Source organism: Oncorhynchus clarkii, chromosome 31, assembly GCF_045791955.1.
Source record: "Oncorhynchus clarkii lewisi isolate Uvic-CL-2024 chromosome 31, UVic_Ocla_1.0, whole genome shotgun sequence".
In the NCBI taxonomy this organism is placed as follows: domain Eukaryota; kingdom Metazoa; phylum Chordata; class Actinopteri; order Salmoniformes; family Salmonidae; genus Oncorhynchus; species Oncorhynchus clarkii.
The window spans coordinates 35,083,605-35,097,282 of record NC_092177.1 but is presented as its reverse complement, the minus strand read 5'-3'; positions in this window follow the sequence as shown (position 1 = coordinate 35,097,282).

The following is a 13,678-nucleotide window of genomic DNA, read 5'->3' as shown; positions in this document are numbered from 1 at the left end:
TGAGAGTTGCGCAAGTCTTGAAACGTAGCGTTAGTTTGTTGTTGTCCTGTATTGAAAACAGGACTGTATTGAAAACAGGCCCGTCTTCAATTTGATCGATTGTTAACGTTTAAAAATACCTAAAGTTGTATTACAAAAGTAGTTTGAAATGTTTTGGCAAAGTTTACAGGTAACTTTTGAAATATTTTGTAGTGATGTTGCGCAAATTGGAAGCTGTTTTTTTCTGGATCAAACGCACCAAATAAATTGACATTTTGGTTATATATGGACGGAATTAACAAAGGGACCATTTGTGATGTTTATGGGACATATTGGAGTGCCAACAAAAGAAGCTCGTCAAAGGTAAGGCATGATTTATATTTTATTTCTGCATTTTGTGTAGCGACTACAGGGTTGAAATATTCTTTCTCGCTTTGTTTACTGTTGTATTATCATCAGATAATAGCTTCTTATGCTTTCGCCGAAAAGCCTTTTTGAAATCTGACGTTGGCTGGATTCACAACGAGTGTAGCTTTAATTTGGTATGTTACATGTGTGATTTAATGAAAGTTTGAATTTTATAGCATTTTATTTGAATTTGGCGCTCTGCATTTTCCCTGGCAATTAGCCAGGTGGTACATTTGCGTCCCGCCTATCCCAGAGAGGTTTTAAGGCAGTGATGATCCCCACTCTTGGAAAAAGGTTCCACCGGTCATAAAGGGTTCTATGGCTTGTCACCCTAGAACCCTTTCCAGGTAGAAACTGTTCACCCAACATGTTTTTTGAATATGTTTTCCGGTATTTTACAAATGTTCCATTTTGAGAATAAATCACGTTTCTACCGGGTACCCCGGTATTTCCCGCCACAACTGGAAGTGTCATTCTAGAGCATAAAACATGTGCAGTAAATGTCTGAATTCGATTAGAGCTTTGTACGGCATAACAATTCAAACCTGATGCTACAGTACCTTAGCCTGATGAGCCATGCATTAAAAACATTTTTGAGTCCAAGCCCAAAAAATCCCAAATGATTGTGCTGTTATCCAATACATAGCCTATGATATATAGGCTAATGCTACCGCACCTTATACACGACAGGAAAATATAAAAGCCCATAGATGTAGCTATTCTCTCTTAGGTAAGTAAATGAAACAAGCTCCATGGGGCTGCATCGTTTGTGGGGGATGACATGTTTACTGTTGCCTTGTTTTTAAATATAATAGGCACTATTTTACATTTTTATAATTAGTAGGCTGATGCATATATAGCCTTAGCCGACCCCATTCTGTATATTTCTGGCGCCTCTTTTGACACTGTGTTAACTAACCTCCAGACGAGCTTCAATGCCATACAACTCTCCTTCCGTGGCCTCCAAGTGCTCTTAAATGCAAGTAAAACTAAATGCATGCTTTTCAATCAATCGATTTGGTCGCCTCTACTTCCAGTTCTCTGCTGCCTATGATTGGAACGAATTGCAAAAATCACTGAAGCTGGAGACTCATATCTTCCTCACTAGCTTTAAGCACCAGCTGTCAGAGCAGCTCACAGATCACTGCACCTGTACATAGCTCATCTGTAAACAGCCCATCTATCTACCTCATCCCCATACTGCATTTATTTAATTATCTTGCTCCTTTGCACCCCAGTATCCCTACTTGCACATTCATCTTCTGCACATCTACCATTCCAGTGTTTAATTGCTATATTGTAATTACTTCGCCACCATGGCCTATTTATTGCCTTAACTCCCTTATCTTAACTCATTTGCACTCACTGTATATAGACTTTTTGTTTTATTTCTTCTACTGTATGATTGACTGTATGTTTAGTTTATTTCATGTGTAACTCGTTTTATGTGTCGAATTGCTATGCTTTATCTTGGCCAGGTCGCAGTTGCAAATGAGAACTTGTTCTCAACTAGCCTACCTGGTTAAATAAAGGTGAAATAAAAATAAAATATACAACCCGAGTCTACAAAACATTAGGAACACCGGCTTTTTCCATGACTGCAACTCGGTATTCGGAAGGTGTCTGATGTTTTGTACACTCAATGTATACAGTGCCTTCAGAAAATATTCATACCCCTTGACTTAATCCACATTTTGTGTTAGTCTGGATTAAATATTTTCATCACCAATCTACAGACAATAGCCCACAATGACAAAGTGAAAACATGCTTTTTGATATTATTGCAAATTTATTGAAAATTAAATACAGAAAGATCTAATTTACATAAGTATTCACACCCCTGAGTCAATACTTTGCGATTACAGCTTTGGTTCATCTTTAGGTAGGTCTGTACCAGCTTTGCACATCTGAATTCTTCCTTGCATTCTTCCTTGCAGATTTTCTCAAGCTCTGTTAATAATTTCTTATGGCTGGGGGGCAGTATTGAGTAGCTTTGATGAATAAGGTGCCCAGAGTAAACTGCCTGCTACTCAGGGCCAGAAGATAAGATATGCATATTATTTGTAGATTTGGATAGACAACACTCTGAAGTTTCTAAAACTGTTTGGATGATGTCTGTGAGTATAACAGAACTAATATGGCAGGCAAAAACCTGAGAAAAAAATCCAACCAGGAAGTGGGAAAGCTGAGGTTTGTAGGTTTTCAAGTCTTTGCCTATCCAATATACAGTGTAAAATTTGGTCCGATTACACTTCCTAAGACTTCCACTAGATGTCAACAGTCTTTAGAACCTTGTTTCAGGCTTCTACTGTGAAGGGGGACCGAATAAGAGCTGTTTGACTAAGAGGTCTGGCAGAATGCCATGAGCTAAGTCAGGCGAGCGACCATGAGAGCGAGCTGCGTTCCTTTTTATTTCTGAAGACAATGGAATTTTCCGGTTGAAACATTGTTGAAGATTTATGTTAAAAACATCCTAAAGATTGATTCTATACATCGTTTGACATGTTTCTACGAACTGTAACGAAACCTTTTGACTTTTCGTCTGGACTAAGTGCCTGCGCCTCGTGAATTTGGATTTGTGAACTAAATGCACAAACAAAAAGGAGGTATTTGGACATAAATGATGGACTTTATCGAACAAAACAAACATTTATTGTGGAACTGGGATTCCTGGGAGTGCATTCCGATGAAGATCAAAGGCAGGTGAATATTAATAATGCTATTTCTGACTTCTGTTGACTCCACAACATGGCGGGTATCTGTATGGCTTGTTTTGGTGCCTGAGCACTGTACTCAGATTATTACATGGTGTGCTTTTTCCGCAAAGCTTTTTCGAAATCTGACACAGCGGTTGCATTAAGGAGAAGTACATCTATAATTCTGTGCATAACATTTGTATTTTCATCAACATTTATGATGAGTATTTCTGTAAATTGATGTAGCTCTCTGCAAAATTACTGGATGTTTTGGAAGCAAAACATTACCGAACATAACGCGCCAATGTAAACTGAGATTTTTGGATATAAATATGAACTTTATTGAACAAAACTTACATGTATTGTGTAACATGAAGTCCTATGAGTGTCATCTGATGAAGATCATCAAAGGTTAGTGATTAATTTTTATCTCTATTTCTGCTTTTTGTGACTTCTCTCTTTGGCCGGAAAAATGGCTGTGTTTTTCTGTGACTTGGCGCTGACCTAACATAATCACATGGTATGCTTTCGTCATAAAGCCTTTTTGAAATCGGACACTGTGGTGGGATTAACAACAAGTTTATCTTTAAAATGGTGTATAATACTTGTATGCTTGAGGAATTTTAATTATGAGATTTCTGTTTGAATTTCACTGGCTGTTGTCAAATCGATCCCGTTAATGGGATTTCAGCCATAAGAAGTTTTAAGTTAGATGGGACATTTTTTTAATTTCTCAATGAATGAGACCACTGTGCTCTTGGAAACTTTCAACAATCTAGAAATTGTTTTATACCCATCCCCAGATATATGCCTCATCACAAATCTCAGAGATCTACTGACAGTTCCTTGGACTTCATGATATAGTTTCTGCTCTGACATGAACTGTCAACTGTGGGACCTTACTGTATATAAACAGGCGTGTTTCTTTCTAAATAATGTCAAAACAATTGAATTACCATCAGGTGGACTCCAATCAAGTTGTAGCGACATCACAAGGATGATCAAAGGAAATTGGATGTACCTGAGCTTAATTTGGAGTGTCATAGCAAAGGGGTGTGAATACTTATGTAAATGAGATATTTCTGTATTTCAATACATTTGCTAAAGTATTGTTGTGACGTTGTATTAGTTAATGTTACGACTGTTGCTCATCGAATGATTAACGTTTCTAATTGCATGGTTGAATCAAGCAACCATCAAGCAATTATTAACTCATTAACCTGGGGCACCATTGGAAAACTAGTTTTTATTGAGTTTCTATTTCCCAAATTAACTCAAAGAATATCAGAATATCGATTTTACAACAGCCGCTAATTAACCAGTTACCTCTACCATCTCATTCTGAACGTCGTATAGTCCGTGAATCTGCACGGACCCGGGTTTCACCAATGAGTTCGTACCACACCAATCTTAGTTGAATATTTATTTATTAAAAAGCTAAAATGATGATAAAAGATACACATTATAGGCTATTGATTAGAACTTAGTATAACGGGCCAACACACTATGGCGTGTGTTACCCAAAATGGGGATTTCAAAGAGAGAGAGAGAAAAAAGAAAGTACACGAGAGAAATATACATTTGGGTGAATTTGTCAGCTATGCTATTCTAACCCTAGCCTTGCCCCAAACTGCCGCTCTTATGGGTCAGAATATAATGATGTAATTACGTGGGGAAATTATCTGTGGATCCTCCGTGTGGACCGTTTAGGCTGCTCGATGATGCACTTCTCCGGCGCGCCTTTCTGGTCGTCCTCACGATGTCAGTGTCTTTTTGGCTTAGGAGTCTGTTCCCTCACCCTTGCTATGGAAGGGGTCTTCTGAGGACAGACGGCTCTGTAGCTCAGTGCTCACAGCATAGGAATGAAACTTTTTAGATAGCATCCAATCCCAGCGAATCGTGGTAAGGGGGTCCAGCTTGAATTCACCCGCTTAGACACAGCTACTCATCCGTAGCTTGGGTAGAAAAATATTTATTTGTCTTCAAACTTGTGTTGCGTTCTAGGTTCGTTGACTTTTTAGACCTTGGCTGCAGCTTGGGTCACGTAGTCTTCTCTGTAAATTCTATACTCACAGGTTTTATACCCTTGGGTCAGAAGTGGGTGTAACCGCCTTTAGGGCAATTCTCTGGGCGTACCAAGTTAATGAGGCAAGGTCAGGATTTTACTCAAATCCAATTTTAGACAACTAACTTAACATTTCATCTTTACCAAAACATTTCCTTTGATTTGGACATTTTCCACACAACGTACAATGTATAAACATCAAACATATACTAGGAAAACTCTTCACATTACAATGTTTTCGTAATAATGTCATCTATTTACCTTTAATAACAAAACAAAAATGACATACATTTTCATATTCCATCTATCGTCATGCCCACCATTGTGGCTGACGGAAACCATGGTTCCAAAGTCCCTTTATTTCATGTTTAATGTTATGAGGCTGGTTCTCCATAGTAAACAGGACAAAGGAATTTGTCTGTGGCCTGAGATTTACCAGGGGCGTGAGGGGTCATAAAACCCCCACATCTTCAGACCCCTAAATCTCTCATCCTCTGTTGGGGTTGAGAGATAATCTGTAGGGTTGTGGTCTCCTGTAACTTGACCTGATCAGGACAGATATGACAGTATCTAAAAACATGTTTTCACTTTGTCATTATGGAGTATTGTGTGTAGATGGGTAAAACAAAATGTGGATAAGTCAAGGGGTATGAATGCTTTATGTAGGCACAGTATAGCTTATTTTTCATAACATTTCCCCTAATGCTTTGCAAGGTGCGTATTAGAAAGAGGTAGGCTATCTTCATTGTTGTTTCATTCCTTCCTTTCTTTCAGCAGTTAAATGAAATGTTTCGTTGTGCTGATCTTCATAATTGAAATGACATGCTGAATAATATAGGACTAGAATAAGATGCAGATAGATTCTTTGTGAAGAGAAGAAAAGGTATCTACACTACCGGTCAAAAGTTTTAGACCGCCTACTCATTCAAGGATTTTCTTTATTTTTACTACAGTGGGGCAAAAAAGTATTTAGTCAGCCACCAATTGTGCAAGTTCTCCCAGTTAAAAATATGAGAGGCCTGTAATTTTCATCATAGGTACACTTCAACTATGACAGACAAAATGAGAAAAAAAATCAAGAAAATTACATTGTAGGATTTTTAATGAATTTATTTGCAAATGATGGTGTTAAATAAGTATTGATGTTGAGATGTGTCTGTTGACTCTTGAACTCTGTGAAGCATTTATTTGGGCTGCAATTTCTGAGGCTGGTAACTCTAATGAACTTGTCCTCTGCAGCAGAGGTAACTCTGGGTCTTCCTTTCCTGTGGTCGTCCTTATAAGAGCCAGTTTCATCACAGCGCTTTCAGTTTTTTTTGCGACTGCACTAGAAGAAAGTTTCAAAGTTCATGAAATTTTTCGTATTGACTGAACTTCATGTCTTAAAGTAATGATGGACTGTCGTTTCTCTTTGCTTATTTTAGCTGTTCTTGCCATAATATCGACTTTTACCAAATAGGGCTATCACAACACAATTTATTGGCCCAAAGGCATTAAGAAGGAAAGAAATGCCAAAAATGTACTTTTAACAAGGCACACCTGTTAATTGAAATGCATTCCAGGTGACTACCTCATGAGGCTGGTTGAGAGAATGCCAAGAGTGTGTAAAGCTGTCATGAAGGCAAAGGGTGGCTATTTTGAAGAATATTTTGATTTGTTTAAAACTTTTTGGGGTTACTACGCGATTCCATATGTGTTATTTCATAGTTTTGATGTCTTCACTATTATTCTACAATGTAGAAAATAGTAAAAATAAAGATAAACCCTTGAATGAGTAGGTGTTCTAAAATGTTTGACTGGTAGTCTATCCATCCATCCATTCATCTGTGTACACTACATGACCAGAAGTATGTGGACACATGTTCATCGAACATCTCATTCCAAAATAATGGCTATTAATATGGAGTTGGTCCCCCCTGTGCTGCTATAACAGCCTCCACTCTTCTGGGAAGGCTTTCCACTAGATGTTGGAACATTGCTTGTTGAAAGTCACTAAGCTCTTCTGTAAGGCCATTCTTCTGCCAATGTTTGTCTTTGGAGATTGCATGGCTGTGTGCTTGATTTTATACACTTGTCAGCAATGGGAGTGGCTGAAATATCTGAATCCACTAACTTGAAGGGTGTCCACATACCTTTGTATACATAATATATGGCATTGATGGAAAGAGAGCTCACATGTGTGCACTGATTTGAAGCAATGATTTTCGAGTGATGCGTTTTAAAACTCTGCAGCTGCAAAAAATATATATCTTTACAATAAAAAAAAATTTGACCCCCGAATGTTAGATGGAGATGTGTAAATTAGAAGCGCATTCAGTCCTTATTTTACTGTAGCATATTATGCTGCAGCAATTGTTGGCCTACCTGTCACAAGACAAAGATTGACCATGATGAGATGATACATGCATTGTGAACTGCACTACATGATGAGATGCGTCGTCTTTCCCCCAGCCTAAGCATTGATCATGTAGATAGAAGAGAGAAGGCCATAGCTAGAGAAGTCAGATTTAGGAATTGCATATCATTTAACAGTTCCATTTCACATTCATATAAATAGTTTATTATAATTTGCCGGTTTCTTGCAGTTAGTTATCCCAGGAAAAGGGAGCGTGTTTGGGCTGGAAATATTGGTAAATCTGGTTCCCGCTATTCAACCCTAATGTTGAACCCTTGTCTCTCTAGAATGAAAAGGTGACAAAAAGGTGAAATAATATGATGACACTTGACATACCTTGTTATTCTGGTGTCGTTCATGAATCTGTAAAACATTGATGCATTTCAAAATATTGCACATGATTACTGTGCTCTGACAGATGGCAACAATAACTCTGTCATGCTTCACACATACTTAGCTTTTCCCCTGTTACAAGTGTTGGTTATTGACTCTAAGTATGCACACTAGGAGGAATAAAATCATTAATTAATAAATGTATTAATGAAATAGGTTACGCACCTACATGGATGGGTCTCGCTGAAATGATTATGTTTAAATTGTGAAACATGTCATGCCAATAATGGAGATTTAGCTTTTGTGTTGCTTTACTCAAATGTAATGGCAACCCGAAATGCTTCCTTGTTATGAACCAATAGAAACAACTGAATTATGAGGCATGTACAAAGTGAAGAAAATCTATGCCTTTTCATTTCTAGATGCAATTAGGGAACATGGGCAACTGGAAATGGCACTCCCAAACTTTCAGATTTAACCCCACTTTTATTTAGGGTAAACACACCAAACGGAAGAAAAAAATACTAATAATTTCATGTTTCATAATATTTTCACTGTTTAATGTAATGAAGTTCATATTTAACATTTAAAAAAAACAACTATTTTTAGCTCTTCTGTTATGTGGAGGAGAGATGAATGAATCCTACGCACATGTATGTGAATTAAGATGCCAACCTTGTGACCTTGGCAATGTAATTCCCAGGAGTTAATCTCTCTGCATTTAGTTTTTAATTTACCTCAGGTTACAGAGGAAAAAAAACAAATGGAATTCTACTCAGTCTCTTTTTTTGCAGTTCGTTGTGTCCTATTCTCTTCAGTACATTTCTCTGAGAATAACATTAAACGAGACAAACATGAATATGCTCAAGGTAGAAGAACATCAAGCAATGGAAGGGAATTCTTACTGTGGGAGATATTTTTTTACTTTAACCAAAAGAAATAGGAAATGCACAAAAGGTGCAAAACAAACGCTTAGCCTAAATAAGTATAGGCTGTAGGCATACTTTAAAGGTGTACTTGAATAGTTTTTGAGGGGGTATCTGTACTTTACTATTCCTATTTTTGGCAACTTTTACTATTACTTCACTATGTTCTTAATTAAAATAATGTACTTTTTACTCCATACATTTCCCCGACACTCCAAAAGTACTTGAATGCTTAACAGGACAGGAAAATGGTCCAATTCCCCTAAGTATCAAGAGAACATCGCTGGTCATCCCTACTGCCTCTGATCTGACGAACTTACTAAACACACATGCTTCATTTGTAAATTATGTCTTGGAGTGTTGGACTATTCATAAATAAATAAAAAAACAAGAAAATTGTGCCTTCTAGTTTGCTTAATATAAGGAATTTGACTAAATGTAGAATTTTACTTTACTTTTTATACTTAAGTATATTTAAAACCAAATACTTTGACTTTTACTCAAGTAGTATTTTACTGGGTGAATTTAACTTTTACTAGAGTCATTTTCTATTAACTTATCTTTACCGTTGTGACAATTGGGTACTTTTTCCACCACTGAGTATAGATTAATGTGTGTACATTTGTACAGTGCCTTGCGAAAGTATTCGGCCCCCTTGAACTTTGCGACCTTTTGCCACATTTCAGGCTTCAAACATAAAGATATAAAACTGTATTTTTTTGTGAAGAATCAACAACAAGTGGGACACAATCATGAAGTGGAACAACATTTATTGGATATTTCAAACTTTTTTAACAAATCAAAAACTGAAAAATTGGGCGTGCAAAATTATTCAGCCCCTTTACTTTCAGTGCAGCAAACTCTCTCCAGAAGTTCAGTGAGGATCTCTGAATGATCCAATGTTGACCTAAATGACTAATGATGATAAATACAATCCACCTGTGTGTAATCAAGTCTCCGTATAAATGCACCTGCACTGTGATAGTCTCAGAGGTCCGTTAAAAGCGCAGAGAGCATCATGAAGAACAAGGAACACACCAGGCAGGTCCGAGATACTGTTGTGAAGAAGTTTAAAGCCGGATTTGGATACAAAAAGATTTCCCAAGCTTTAAACATCCCAAGGAGCACTGTGCAAGCGATAATATTGAAATGGAAGGAGTATCAGACCACTGCAAATCTACCAAGACCTGGCCGTCCCTCTAAACTTTCAGCTCATACAAGGAGAAGACTGATCAGAGATGCAGCCAAGAGGCCCATGATCACTCTGGATGAACTGCAGAGATCTACAGCTGAGGTGGGAGACTCTGTCCATAGGACAACAATCAGTCGTATATTGCACAAATCTGGCCTTTATGGAAGAGTGGCAAGAAGAAAGCCATTTCTTAAAGATATCCATAAAAAGTGTTGTTTAAAGTTTGCCACAAGACACCTGGGAGACACACCAAACATGTGGAAGAAGGTGCTCTGGTCAGATGAAACCAAAATTGAACTTTTTGGCAACAATGCAAAACGTTATGTTTGGCGTAAAAGCAACACAGCTCATCACCCTGAACACACCATCCCCACTGTCAAACATGGTGGTGGCAGCATCATGGTTTGGGCCTGCTTTTCTTCAGCAGGGACAGGGAAGATGGTTAAAATTGATGGGAAGATGGATGGAGCCAAATACAGGACCATTCTGGAAGAAAACCTGATGGAGTCTGCAAAAGACCTGAGACTGGGACGGATATTTGTCTTCCAACAAGACAATGATCCAAAACATAAAGCAAAATCTACAATGGAATGGTTCAAAAATAAACATATCCAGGTGTTAGAATGGCCAAGTCAAAGTCCAGACCTGAATCCAATCGAGAATCTGTGGAAAGAACTGAAAACTGCTGTTCACAAATGCTCTCCATCCAACCTCACTGAGCTCGAGCTGTTTTGCAAGGAGGAATGGGAAAGAATTTCAGTCTCTCGATGTGCAAAACTGATAGAGACATACCCTAAGCGACTTACAGCTGTAATCGCAGCAAAAGGTGGCACTACAAAGTATTAACTTAATAAGGGGGCTGAATAATTTTGCACGCCCAATTTTTCAGTTTTTGATTTGTTAAAAAAGTTTGAAATATCCAATAAATGTCGTTCCACTTCATGATTGTGTCCCACTTGTTGTTGATTCTTCACAAAAAAATACAGTTTTATATCTTTATGTTTGAAGCCTGAAATGTGGCAAAAGGTCGCAAAGTTCAAGGGGGCCGAATACTTTCGCAATGCACTGTATGTGAATGCATTTCTGAACTTGTTAGGGGTCCAAGCACCACAGATGCTGGAGCCCTCTTGTTCTTGGTAGGGTACAAGATATTAGGAAAACTAAATATTATGTAAGAAAATGTAATACACCCACCCACAACTTTTATTATCACACCACACAAAGTCAGGACCGATCATCTTGAAAAGCGTAGGTTTGTGGGCAGTATCAAAAAGAATCCAACAAACAACCTTATAACACAGGACTAAATCTATAAATATGCCCTAATCTAAATATCTCTGGGTTAATATTGTCTCTTTCAGTAAACGGTTGGTAGCTTCGACGTTTACATTTATATAGTTCTGTCCCCTTAGGTTAGGCTGCAAGACTCATTATCAATAGGCAAACTCTGACAACATACACTAAAAAACAGTAAGACTTTATAGTCATTGCTGTCACAGTATTTTCAGTTTATTGTGTAATATCATAACATGGCAGCAGGGGGCATTATAGTAAACATATTTAAAGCAGGACAGACTAGTGTGTTGTCCTAAAGTCCTAAACGGTATACCTTTTATGGGCGTGAAGAGGATGTGAGTTGATTTTGGCAAAGGTAAGAAACAAGGTAGGATTCCAATCATTTTGAATAATGAAATATAACCCGATTATGAAAATTAGATTAGTTCAACTGTCTTTCTTTCCTATAATCAAAGAAGCAAATGGCCACACGAACAGACAAAACTGTTGTGGGTAAAAGAGAGAAAAAACCCACACAGTACAGTACATGCATATATTATGTCACTACCAATACTGTACTCAGACACAATACTCTACTAATTGAGACATTTCCTCCTTATTTCACTCCAGTTTAGGGTTGTTGTCGAGTTGCTCACACATCATTGACTGCTGTGACATGCAGATGCTAACCAGTGAGATGTGTCTGTGTACAATTGGGATAGCAGCAGCAGGACACAACAAGCATGAGTCACAGCCCTCAGCCCTTTGCCTAGCACTTGTCAGTGACATGCGCTCAGCCAACCGTCTATGAAGTAATGTTTCTTAATTATGCTTTAATTGCTTTGTGAAATTGCAGAGTCAAGCACCGACAAATTGTTTGTGTCATTTACAGCCAAGCTATTATTATTATTATTATTTTCACGCCGGGGCTGTCAATGCAGTTACTTTGCACTCTGCAGTTTGTAACACATTAGCCCTAAGGGTTAGGAAGTCCAAAAAAAGAGAGAGAACTGAACAAAATGGGAGGGTTGATGTTTGACCTGTGCTCGGGGTTTGAGGAGGATGACTGATGTCCTAATATGGATGTAAACATTTTTGTTATACAAACAGATTCACCTATTTTTTGTTTGTTTTTTTGTTTGTTAAAACCCATCACAATACAAGCCTTTTACCAGATAGGGGTGCTGAAGAAGACACATGGCTGGAACTTTGACTATATTGCCTAATGGCTGACCACATAACATATAGTAACGCAAAACCTGCTGAATTCTTCGGGAAGAGAAGATGGAGAAAACAGAACTACCAAATGCTGTAACATATGCACTGTTTATTTGGCTGATTGGTGATGTCACTTCCTCACCAAAATCTCATATATATACTTTAAAAAATGCCATCCCAATTCGTATTGTAATTATATTTCTCTCCTGGGCTTGGTTCTGGTCTCGGGAGGCAGTCCAAAGACAATTATGGATATCTGTGCACATAATTAATTGCACAATAAATCATTTTCAATCTCCAGTGTTTCTCAGAGACAAAGACTTCCATTGCTAAGTAATTTACCAAATATGATTATCTTCCAATGGCAGTAGATCGAGGAATAAGCTTCATCCCTAAAACAGAAAACAAAGACAAAGCTCTGTACAGGAGTCCAATATGACAGTAATCGTAAAACCATACAAACGGGTGGAGGAAAGCTTACCGTGATCTCCAAGCTGAAATTATAGGTACCGCATAAGAACAAAAACCTCACAAGACTTTTGTGTATTATTGAACCAAAAATACGTATGATAAAAAGGACCTTTTGAAAGAGTTGTGTTTCTGATGAATATAGACAATGGACAGGGCGTTATGAAAACCAACGTATGACCCATAAATTGAACTATTGACCTTCAGGACCATGTCTCGGAGAACATCTTTAGTGGGCAATAAAATAAAAAAACTCCAACAATTGGGCGTAACAGTGGTGGACAGTTTTTATGTCCAGGTTTGCAGTGTGTTAACACATGATTTTCCAGATCTGCTTCTTCTAAGCAGCCTCATGCTATGATATTCAGGACATAAACAAAAACAAATGTATGAGAAAAAAAAAACTGGGACGTTGATGTGTTTCCTCATTGGGCCTGGGCAATACCTCTATATCTCCCTCTGCTATGGTGACGCTAACCACACAGGGAGATGCTTAAGTATCAGATGTAACCAGTCAACCACATCCTCTGCAAGAGCACTCTGGCTATTTCCACTAGACTCACTACACTTCTCCTCTGTTCTGCCGCTCCCAAACAGCATCCAGGAGCTCCTTACGTAAGACCTAACTTTCATTAGCCGGCCGCCGTCTAGCCTAGGATTGTTTAAACAAGCAAGGCGACCCACTGATGACACCCACATCAATCCCTAGGCAAGGTGTGTTAT